We start from the raw sequence: 12,546 nt of genomic DNA, 5'->3' as shown, positions 1-12,546 counted from the left end.
CTGGTGTCCCATTCTCCTTGTGCCCTCAATCTTTCCCAACATCAGGGTCTTTTCCAGGGAGTCTTCTCATGAGGTGGCCAAAGTATTAAAGCCTCAGCTTCAGGATTTGCCCTTCCAGTGAGCACTCAGGGATGATTTCCTTAAGAATGGATAGGTTTGATCTTCTTGCAGTCCATCTTCAACTATCTAAAGAACTGTCACACAGAAGATGAAGTAAGTTTGTTTCCTTCTGCTCTGGAGGGTAGGACTGGAACCAACGGCTTCAAGTTACAAGAAAGGAGATTCCAACTAAACAGCAGGAAGAACTTTCTGACAGCAAGAGCTGTTCAACAGTGGAACAGATTCCTTCAGGAGGTTGTGGGCTCTCCTTCATTATCATTATCATGCGCAGCCATGACCCAATTTGAATTAAAATGAAATTCCTTCCCTCTTTCCTCTAGAAGAAGTATCCCATGAGTATCACTCTACTCACAGGAAATCTGGGTCCAAACCAATAAATTGTAGGGTTCCAGCTTTTAGTCAATAGACCCAACAGCCTATGCCATTGCATTTCCCTTTCTGACAGTGGCTAGAGCTGCCAAGGAACATGCCAAGAGTGTACAAGAGTGAAGGATGGATCCAACAATGTTAATGTCTTTCCATTCCCCTGATACAGCCCCAGATCAGGGAGGAAACTGCACCAGCTCTGGTACTGGCACAGTCCACTCTCCTCATTTCCAATGGGAGGGAAATAGTTTTTAAAATACAGAATAGGATGGAAGGGCTCAATATTACTTTTCCCCACAGAGAGAGCCCATCAGGGCATTGGGTAGGACTGCGGCCTAAATTAATTTATTACAAAACTGTTTATTAACATGAAAATGTCTCCCCTCCCCAATTAATCTGTGTGTTTGTGTGTGGTGCTTCAAAGAACATGTGCTTAATTGAAAAACAAAGTATGCTTTCTTCTTCCAGCAATACTGCACTTACCAGGAAGTTAGCCCGACTGAACATAGTGAGACTTCCGAGTGAACACAAATAGGATTGTGCTACCAATTGACTAAAATTCATATGAGTAATAGGCTACTGTTGCGATCCTATGCATACGTACCTGAGAGTATTAGTACTGATGTCTAAGTAAACATGTTTAGGAGTGGCCTCTTAAGATTCCTGTTAATTGGATCGCAGCCCTAACAGAATTCAAGCCAACAGTTTGAGATCCAGCTGGTTTCTGTGGCAGAGAGTTAAATGCCTGTTTAAATCAGTGATATTTCACAGTGCTAAGCTCTGGCTCAATGGCACCTGTCATAAAAAGAAATCAATTCAAGTTTATTTTGGCCCACAATGTGCGTTCCACCTCCAATAGCTTTGCCTCTCCTTTTCCTTTTCCAAGTTGCTTCCCTCTCTCCTCCTGAATCTTCCCTTTTCCAGCCAGAGCTTCCTTGTGCTCCTGTCCCTCCTTGTCATGCCATCGGAGCCACACATACAAAAAAGTGCAAGTTGTGAAACTATTTGTATTTCATGGGTATTCATTCACTCACTCGCTCACTGTGCCAACACGATGGCCTGAGCGTTTGGCAGGCAATATTGCTCGGGCGAATCTGTGAGCTGATGATGAATGGCTGTGAAGCCTTTGTGATTGCTCATGCTCCATTGTAGGCCGAACAATGAAGGAGGACACAAGTCTGGCTCGGGAGAGCAACGGATAAAACTGTTGGGCAGAATGGCCGGGCTCCTGCCGACATGACCACTTGTTGACACAGAAAGGACTCAACAACAAGTGAGCAGAAACAGAAACGATTCTGTTCAGCGAGGCTATTAGTTGCAACGTGTGGTACTGGAGCGGTCACTCCTGATGTGTTTCCTTGCTAATGAGCTCTGAATGCCCTATTAAACTGGGCTGCTATAGGCTCAGAGCCACTGGGGCAGCAGCATGCATGAATGACTTGCCCAGCTCTCATTGGCTGGCCGGGTGAAGGAAGCAACTGGCAACACTCAAATTTAAACAGAACTGACAGTACAGTTAAATGATCATTAGTTAGCGTGGCCAAACAGATAGAGACTCAAGGCAATTCCTATTGACAAGATAGCATTACTCAGCTCTGAGCGAGCTCAAGCTTGCATCTTCTCTTGGCTTGAGCCAATAGAGTTTCTTTTGTGTATTCAGAAATACTGCATTTGAACAGAGCCTGTGCTGTGTTAAATGTGCCTATTCCTGGAATCAAGCTTGCAGATTTAAATACACAAGCGCGTGTGCATACCCACACACTTTACTACTGCTTCCTGCAACCTTTTTGCAACATAAATAGTACAAGGTAAGAGAAGAAATCTTGGATTACGTTACATTACATTTTATTAGTCCCACCATTTTTTCCAAGGAGCTCAAGGTGGCATGCATGATTCTCCCCGTCTTCATTTCACCCCCTACAACAGCCCTATGAGGTAAGTTAGGCTAAGAGGCAGTGACTGGCCCAAAGTCACCCAGTGAGCTTCATGGCCAAGTGGAGATTCGAATCCTGGTTGCTCACGTCCACCATGACCCCTTAGTCTGATTTTCTGGGGGAAATACATTACTGTATCAGCCATTTCAACATTACAAAAGAAGCAGGTTTGCCATGTGTACAACATGTAGATGTTTTGATGGGTGAGAAGGATTCAAATTTTTAGACCATGTGACCCCACCCACGCACCCACTGCTAATGATTGGCCTTATCTCTAGGTACATGCATTTCAGAAAGCACAATAGTATGCAGCAAGTGGGTGTATAATGTACCTGCTGATTTTGTAACATGAAGTTACATATGAAACCCAGAGAAGTGAGCTTCATAGGTTTAAGCCCGTCATTCTTCCTCCATTTTGTAACTGTGCGGTCATGCTTTAAACCTGGCACCTGCACTTTCAGTGGATAGAATGTTAGTTGGCCCGGGTTCAAACCAGTTCTGAGATCAGCACCCCATGCTTTGGTCAGCTTCTGAGGTCCCACTGGCCTCACACAGGTGTATTTAAAATTCCCATAATGACACAACAGCAGGGGGACATGGGAAATTTAAAATAGTGTCTTGTATCTGTTTCTCCTTGGCACCAAGGGAAAACATCATCTGTTCACATTCTGTCTGGCAAACATATTACCACTTGGTGGTGGCCCCTGATTTACTTTTGTACCCTATACAAAAGTGGTTTTTGCACAGTGGTTTATTACAGTTTTTTTAAAAAAAAAAAACTGTTTTTAATTATATTGTTTTAGTGAGTGTTTACCATCCATGACTACTTTGAAATAAAGAGTGGAATATAAATTGAATGAATGAAATAATGAAGAACATGCTGGTTTATTTTATTTTACTTTACTTTATTTTTTTGCCAAGGATGAACTTTCTATGAACTACAAGCTTCATTAGGATGAACACGAACTGAGCTAGTTCCTTTTTGAACAAGGTGAACTTGAATTAGAACAAATTCTTTTTAAAAATGAATACAGTTCAAGCACTGTAGAAGCAGGAGGCTGTTTAACCAGCCACTATCCCTCAGCTGAACCCACCTCATAGGCTCCTTGTAGAGTGAGGAAAAAACAAGATAATCCTGTGAATTATCCCTGAGTATTGCCCTGAGTTCCTTCAAAGAAAGGTTGGATCCAATAAGTAAAACCAACATTCTAAAGTAGAAAACATTAGTCCTAGGAAATAGGGGAAGTGCAACCTCTTGATTGTAAAATGAGATTACACAACTTCATAAAAAGAATTAATCCGAATTATGCAGCTGTCAGTGGTATGTTCTTGGAGCCAGAAATGTGGCTGACTGAACAATGGAAAAGGTTGAAATCCTATACTCCTTTTTTACCAGGGAGTATGTCCTATTGAGCTCAACTGGACTTGTGTCAGAAAAGATTTGTATAAGATTGCACTGATATTTGGTAAAATGAATGATAAACAAACAAAACAAAACCATATACAAAAGGGATGGTTAACTTTTATGGGCCTGAGGGCCACATTTGGTGTTGGCCAACCTTCTGAGAGCTGTAAGGTCAAAACCTTCTGTTGAGATCCGTTTGCACATGTGCACACAAAGACAGGCGGGCTGATACATACACATAGACTGGAGTGGTGGTAGTACAGAGATCACTGAAGAGCAGCAACAGTGATTTCGTCTCCCCAGGCCTTACAGATTTCACAGCCATTCAGTATCAGAGAGTAACTGTATCAGAAAGAACACACTACTGATCCTGATGATTTTTTTTAACGAGTTAGTATAGGGAGAGAGAGAACTAAACAAACTAATCAGTCCCAAAGAATAGCTGTTGCCACCCATCCGCAGAAAATCCGTAGAGATGTGTGAACAGCTGCTTTAAAACTTCATAAGGCTGTAGAAGGCGAACATCCCAAAATTGCTGATCTTGAAAATGGAATCTATTCATGCCAGCAATAACAAATATCTTTGATTTTTACCATGGACTCCACTTTCCACCCTTTGTGTAGTCAGTAACAACAACAACAATTTTTTATTATTTGTACCCCACCCATTTGATTGGGTTAATCACAACCAAGAACAGACCTTCAATAACAATCCAGTCAACTCAAGGGCAGAAAATACAACTCAGTGGTAGATCATATGCTTTGCATCAGGGATGAGGAACCTGTGACTCTCCGTGTGTTGCTGGATTCCATCTCCCATCAGCCCCAGCCAGCATGGCCAACATTCATGAATGAAGAGAGCTGTAGTCCAACAATATCTGCAGCATCTCCAGCTCCCTATTCCTGCTTTACATCCCATGATCAATTCTTGCCCTCCCTAGTTCAAGATAACCTTAGATAACCAAGTTGAGAGATATATTTGCCAGAGAACTTGGAGAACTGCCACCAGTGAGCACCAGTGGCGATCCCAGGGCAAAGTGTGCTGGGTAAACCAACAGTCCTAAGCCATTCAGGGAGTCAAGAGTAAATATTACAGTGCCTGAATAAAATCCACAGAACCCAGCTGTATTTCATACAAATTGAACAATCTTTGGGATACACACACACACACACACACACACACACTGAGTTAGGGACTTCCCCTGCATGCAAAGACAGGGTCTAGCAGATTGTGGGTCCAACAGTCAAGAAGGAGGTTTCTGCACATACTGTATAGGGAAGTGAGGGGCAGATGGGGCTTGTCAACCTGGGAAAGTAGCCTATCTAGAGAAGGAAAAATCTGGTCCTAAACCTCCACTGCCTTGTTGGGATGTCTTTGGGAAAAGAAGAGACTAAGAAGTAAACCCTACACAAATCTGGAGTGAAGTCTTTAAGGTAGTTGGATGGCGCCTTGTACCCCTCCTTCCAGCAACTCCTGCTGCCAAATGTATTGCTCTGCTTTCCTTTGGACGGCATCAGTGAGGCCAAGAGTGGGGTCTTGTCATCTGGGCAGCATATGCTTCACCCCTTCATCCTCCCCTGGCCCCAATAATAATGTGGGTTCCAATGAATGTATTAGAGAGTGAAGCCTACAGTACAGCCAGGATTTGCACTTTTTAACATTTACCCTTCAGCAGGGTGGGGGACAGAAATCATGAGAACAGTGGCATTGGGGTGCAGAAGGGAAGGGGACCTGGGGAACACAGACACCAGGAACATTTGCTTCTAAGGGCCCCAGAATGAAATCGGAACTGTGGGATTTGAAATGAGGTTGTTCTTGAAATTCAAAAAGCTGAAACTGAATTCTGAAGTTTTGATGAATCTCAAAGGTGTGCAACATTTTTTTTCAGCTCTAGCAAAAGTACCTGAATCTGTTTTGCATCTCCCACCACCATATAAGCCTGTTTCACTGTAACACACATCCAAATATCTGATTTTCTGCTCCCCTCTCTTCCCCTGCTCCAATTTAGTGCATTCGGATAAATTAGATTGCAGTGTACCATAATAATGGCTTTTTCCCTCTGAAAGGTAATTCAGCTGAACCCTCATGTATTTACTGCTGTCCAGATTTCCCCTTGGTGGGCTGAACTCACATTAAGACTATTGGAAACTATAAATAGGCTCTGAGATTTAAATATGAAAGGATGCTTGTAGTAGTTAAAAAGAGAATGGATTCATAAGGAAAGATTCTAGAGGTCTTCTAATGTATCCTGGCCGACTGGGTACCCAGAGAGAACTCAGCCAGATAAAAGAAGCTGGAAAGTAAGGCAGCAGAATACTTTTACCGGGAGGAACAGCACAGGTGAGTTTCAAAGGTTTGGAAAGCTGCGTTTATTTGGGACCAAAACTTGTACACACACATTCTCTTAACTGAAGAAGTTGGCACTGTATTACATACCACTTCAGTGAGGTTAACATTTTAACTCACAGTTAGAGGGAGGGATAAAATTGATGGGTCACTAGTCCATTTAAGCCTGTGTACCTCCAGATATGGAGGGACGCGGGTGGCGCTGCGGGTTAAACCACAGAGCCTAGGGCTTGCTGTGATCATAAGGTCGGCAGTTCAAATCCCTGTGACGGGGTGAGCTCCTGTTGCTCGGTCCCTGCTCCTGCCAACCTAGCAGTTTGAAAGCACATCAAAGTGCAAGTAGATAAATAGGTACCGCTCCAGTGGGAAGGTAAACAGCGTTTCCATGTGCTGCTCTGGTTCCCCAGAAGAGGTTTAGTCATGCTGGCCACATGACCCGGAAGCTGTACGCTGGCTCTCTTGGCCAATAAAGCGAGATGAGAGCCACAACCCCAGAGTCAGCCATGACTGGACCTAATGGTCAGGGGTCCCTTTACCTTTACCTGCCTCCTGATATTGTTGGACTCCAGCTCCCAACAGCCCCAGCCAGCAAGGCCAGTGGTGAGGGATGATGGGATTTGTAGTCCAACAATATCAGGCAGGTGGTAAATTCTTCACCCCTGCTCTAGATGCTTGCATAAAAGTACATGGGACTTATAACATTGAGCACACAATGAACCGAATGAGCAAAATAACTCCTACATGAAGCTTTAGATTTGCCTTTAAAGAAACTTATTCGGGGTACAGTACTTGTGTGAATGCGTGAAATCTGAATTTGAACTTTAACAGAGTTATCTTAAATACAATGTAACTACACACTGCATTTATAGCCCAACAAAGATTGTCTTTCCATCTACTACTTTTGTGTGGCTCCGTTACAACTTGTAAAACTGCCTGTTCACAATATGCTCCAGAGAATGGCTTGCTTTAAATTTTAGCTCTAGAATAGAGAGTCCGGAGGTATTTTAATTTTTTAAATTTTTGAGTCACACATTTTCTGTTTCCTTGGAAAACATTTTAATCTTTTATGATATTTTTGATACTGAAACCATTTAGTTTTTTACTATGAGCTTCATATTAGTGCTGCTACTAAACGCACACACACACACACACACACACACACACTTCCATCTGTTTTCTCTCCCCAAGATGTGACTTTAAAATTATCACAATAAAGTGATAATGGTGCATTGGGCGAACTTTCCTGGGCTCAGCTACAAGCCGTTACAGCAACTCTATGCAAATACAACTCCTAATAATATCAATACAGGTACTAGAATGTTAACACTCAACTTAAAAGTACAAAAAGCCCTTTTATGAAAGAAGAATTTCAGAGCAGCAGCATTTCTATGAAGCTTCAATGAAAACTGAAGAACATTCAGATGCATAAAACTCAGATGTTTGTAGTCTTTGATAGTTCTCTGACATATGGCCAGAGAGAAGCAGATGGACGGGTCACAGCAGTGGGAAGCCAAAGGGAGCGTTTGCATTGTTATATGACCCAGTGGGCCAACACTAACAGACTCTCCCCAGTGACGCGGCTATTATTATCCCAGGGATCTGATAAGAATCTGATACTTGCATTTATTTGCCCTCAGGTAATTTTCACGTAATGCCTGATTAAAATGACCTTTATTTCGCAGCTTTGTTTATCCACAGGCTGGAACATCTGAATCATAGGGCAGCCCATGAACAACCTCTGTTTGCCTTGACGATGGTGATGATGATGATTTTTAAAAAAATCTACTTGGATTATTCCTTTCTGTGTTGGTCCTAAAGTTAAAAAAATAAAAATAACAAGCACTTGGCAAGAGTAGCTTGATCGAGTCTAGAACCTGACAGGGCCGGCCTAAGACATTCTGCTGCCTGAGAAGGACAAGATGCTGTTCCTCTACCCCTGTGGACAGAAACTGACTTGACTGGCAGTTTTGAGTCTTACTTCAATACAGGGACAGTATCCTTCACTGCACTTACAGATGCAGGGCAGGCCAAGTAGCATACACAGCTCTGTCCCCAACATCTTGCCACTACTCCCATGCCCCTGCTTCAGCATTGGCTGCCTGTGGCATCCACCTCATTCTGCCAAGTGGTAAGGCTGTCCCTTGAACTGGGTCGTAGCTCAGTGACAGGACATCTGCTTTGCATGCAGAAGGTTCCAAGTTCAATCCCTGGCATTTCCAGGTGGGACTGAGATTTGTTCCCTGTCTGAAACCCCAGAGAGCTGCTGCCAAACAGTGTAGGCATTGTTAAGCTAGATGGATCAGTGGTCTGACCAGCTGCCTATATTTTTATGAGAACTGGATATCTCAAGAATGGCAGAAACCATATTGGTTCTTCCTATGCCTTCTGGAAAGAAACAGGCACATTATCTGTTCTGTTTCTTTTGGCATCCTGACTGAAACGCTGTTAATTCTGGCTATGTCTGGAATACTGACTCTTAATTGCTTCTTACCCTGTTGTTACTAAGCGCTGTTAAGTAAATTTATTTGGTGCCCCCTCTGTTTAACATTCTGCCCAACAAAGGAATCACACTGATGGAATGACTGCTGCTTGCACAATGGAACTTCTAGTGCCCACACAATGTACCCTTACACTCCCCCAGAACTGCTCCAGACCTTGTGGGGTGGAATCCAGAGCAGGTTTGGGAAGCACTGGGGGAATAGTGGAGGAATAGTCCCACTGCAGGAGTGAAGGCCTTCTAGAAGCACTATGCCCTTGCAGAATACAACCCAGAATTCCCAACTTACTGTGCAGAGGGTAAAAAACTTTGGGACGTGTGTCTTTCAAATCATTGAAAATTTAGTCTAAAATCATTATTATTTTGTTTTCTCTTCTCTTACTCCAAAGGAATCACTGTGTTGTTAAAGGGTATGACTGCACACACTCTGTTTGAGCTGAAACTCAAGGAGCTCTCTGTTATTCAGCTACAAAGGTACTAGTACCAGACACAAAACGGAGAAAAGTATAGTTTTCTTTTCCACAAATCACAGATATCTGAATAAGAGAATATGAAAAGCGAACCATCTCTGATGAAACAAAACTGACAGTGAAGTGTGCCAATATACAAAGAACTTCCTATCCACCTTACAGAGGATGATTAAGAAGAATCCAACAGAGCCTTGCTTACTCTGCTTACATTCTGCTTACGTTCTACTTTTACTTTTAATTTATACAGTGCTGTGCACCATTTGCCCTAGATATCAGAATGCCCCTGTAAAATATAGTAGTTTTTTGGAGCCTAGGTGGGGTTCAGAGGGTGAGCCCTGAACAGGAATAACATGGCAGGGTTATTGGTAGCAGAATCAGAGTAAGGTTTTGCAGGCGCAAGGACAGATTCAGCGTGACACTGGCATTGCTCCAATAAGAAAGGTGGACAACTCAGCACTTCTATTCTGGTGCAGCCCTGATGGCTACCCATTGTCTTGGAGATGGCTACCCATTAAAGCCTTGCACTTCTACACCATTATGGAGTCTCCATGTGCCTTCTATGATGTTTCTGGTAGGCATCAAGGGACCTTGGGCAACTAATGCCCTTCCTTAGACAAGAAGTGAAATGGGATCACTTTACTTTATACCAAGTTGTTTAGTCAAAAAAGTGACCTGTCCAGTCTATCCTGACTGGCATTAGCCCTTCACGTTCTCAAGCACAGGTCCTTCCAAACCCTGGTACCTGAGACCCTTTAAGCTGTGGTGTGTAGGAAGCCACCTATACCAGGGGCTGGGAACCTTTGTCAGGCAGAGGGTCAAATTCCCTTGTGGGCAAGCCTCCGGAGGCCACATGCAGGGCCAGGCAGAAGTGAAATGCATGTGATTCTTACCTTTGTATAGTCAGGTGCATTCAAGCCACACAACCATCAGTTGTATTTATACCCTCACCCAACCATATATCTTCATCCTCCACCCAGGCAAGCAAGATGCATTGCCACAGTTTACAGGAACATTTCAGCCAGGAAAAAGCACCCCAAGACAGTGCATAGCAGTGCTGGTGAGGGTTGTGGTCTTAGGAGAGGGTGTGGCCTGGGAAGAGTCTCAAGTGCTAGATAAAGACATAGAGAGAGCAGCTTTTGACCCTGCAGACCTGAGGTTCCTCACCCTTGACAAGGTGCATTTGCCTTGCCCACAACTCTGGAAACAAGCATATTACTACCCCTTACAAGTGACAGAATGACTATCCAGGGTAAGCAGAAGAAAGAGCCTGGTGTGACTCGTGCATTTGCAAAGTTTTCATTCTTTCTCACCACCAGAAAGTGGTCCAACTTTTGCTGCTGTTGTGTCTCTCAACTGCTAAAGCTAATAAGGAAAAACCTCAGTATCCCAATTAGTATTAGAAAAGTGGATTTTACACCACTGGAACTATGGCAATTAAGCGAGAGTATCAAAAGCAGCAATCAAAATGGCTACTCATTTTGCTGTGGCATGCCCCATCTTGATGTCACACTGTACATTTCATTAACAACTAAAAGAACAGCCCTGACTGGTGCTTGTTGGAATGTATCAATTTCTGGATTAAGGCTGGCCCATTGTTTTGTTCTAGTTATTCATATATAGATGAATGGGGCATGGACAAGGCTAATCCAGTATAAACAGCCTGTAACAGTGAAGGGATACTCTGTCCTAGAGAGCCATCTAAGTCTTTTAATTACTTCGGCAACTGATAGATCAGCCCTTGCCCCCTTGAATTCCTTTGTCATGAGAGAGTTAAAATTCATGAGCGTCTATCTTTCTGAATACTTACTCCACTGCCGCTATGTTCTACACCAAGCAAGCCATCACGTCAAAGAGTCGGAGGTCTGTCAGACCATCTGTTACATAATAGTCACCGATTTCTGAAATCTGGGGATGGAGAGAGCAAAGATTATGAAAGGTTTTTTTAAACGGGTGGAGAAAAAGAGAACAGATTGCCACCTCCCTTGCAAAGGAAAGGTGGAGGGTAGTAATAGATAATAAGCTCAAGTCAAAGCGGGACTGGCTTTTATTAGACAGCAAAACAAACTTTCAAAAAAGAAAACAGCAGAAAACAAAATAGGATTGATGGCAAACAACAGCATTGCAATGAGGTTTCAGCAATATTCACTCAGGCGAACACTAGCCCAAGGCAGTTCAAAACTTCAGGTATAATACATGCATAATAACGCAATAGCACCCCAATGGGTAACAACAACAACAACAACAACAACAACAATTTTGGCATGATTTAATGTTAGGACAATCTCTGAAGTCATTCTAAAAATAGTAGAGAACTTGGCACTATTGCAATGTGTGGTCTGCACTAACTAGCAGTATCTCTGCAGGGTTTCAGTAAAGATTCTTTCCTAGCCATATCTGGATGCTAGGGATTGAAACTGCCACACTTTGATAGATAGATATAGAGATAGATAGATAGATAGATAGATAGATAGATAGATAGATAGATAGATGATAGATAGATAGATAGATAGATAGATGATAGATGATAGACTCTTCCTCTAGCCATTTCTCTTGAATCTGCAGCTCTCCCCCAGTCTGGGGAACTAGTCACCAGGCATCCCCTTTGCAGTGCCAGACTATCTGAACAACCATCTGCCACCCAAATTCCTGGTGGCCTGACAGACTAACTGCATGTCCTCCATCCAATTACCCATCTACCCACAGGTATTTGCCAGCCTTTTGACCTAAGTAACTGACACCAAACAGTGTCCTGGAATCTAATGTGATCTGACTGATGAAAAGGTCAGGGAAATGAATGAAGAGCCCCAAGGCTACACAGTCCCAGTGCACCCCTACACTAGTTGATCCTCGACTGTTGCAATCCGCCTCCTGAAAGGGATTTGGAAGAAGAACGTCAGAGATCTTTCTAAACAGTTCCAGTTTAGAAATCTAAGTAAAAAGTGTGCATGCTACGTGAATAACTACATTTCTCAAAGTTGAAAAAGTCGGAGTTTGTGTTGCAAACGTGGAGCTCCAGGCAGCAGACAAGTCTCCTTCTCAAATGTAGCTTGGTGTAAAATACATACTTTCCATGCAGATGGTCCCAAGCATCATTCCCCAGCATCTCCAGGTAGGGCTGTGGGAAAGACTTCTGTTTGAAACCCCAGAGACCCTTTGCCAGTCATTGTAGTGACAATACAGAGCTAAATGGACTAATGGTCTATCTCATTGCTACTGGTATTATGCAGAGAATCTGACTGGGATGTTACATGCATGTTTGGGGCCCAGACTCCATTTATATTGTTGTATTGATGGTTACTATTGTTGTTGCTGTTTACGGTGGTGGGGCATTAATTGTATCTTAAACGTGTTATTGTCAATGGCTTCCTTGTTTGGTGGAAACCACTTAGGGGTCTTATATCACAAAAG

General features: G+C 43.1%; 1 long non-coding RNA gene across 1 annotated transcript in view; it reads right to left on the bottom strand.

Annotated features, from left to right (window-relative positions):
• The window catches only part of LOC309379358, a 150,147-nt gene that overhangs the window by 41,166 nt on the left and 96,435 nt on the right, over nt 1-12,546 (bottom strand). Inside the window, exon 5 of the long non-coding RNA XR_014172443.1 lies at nt 10,946-11,043. This is a non-coding gene — a long non-coding RNA (uncharacterized lncRNA). The remainder of the gene's footprint in view (nt 1-10,945; nt 11,044-12,546) is intronic.

Source organism: Podarcis melisellensis (genome assembly GCF_964234715.1).
Source record: "Podarcis melisellensis genome assembly, chromosome: 10".
Lineage (NCBI taxonomy): Eukaryota > Metazoa > Chordata > Lepidosauria > Squamata > Lacertidae > Podarcis > Podarcis melisellensis.
This window is presented reverse-complemented; position numbering and strand designations above follow the sequence as displayed.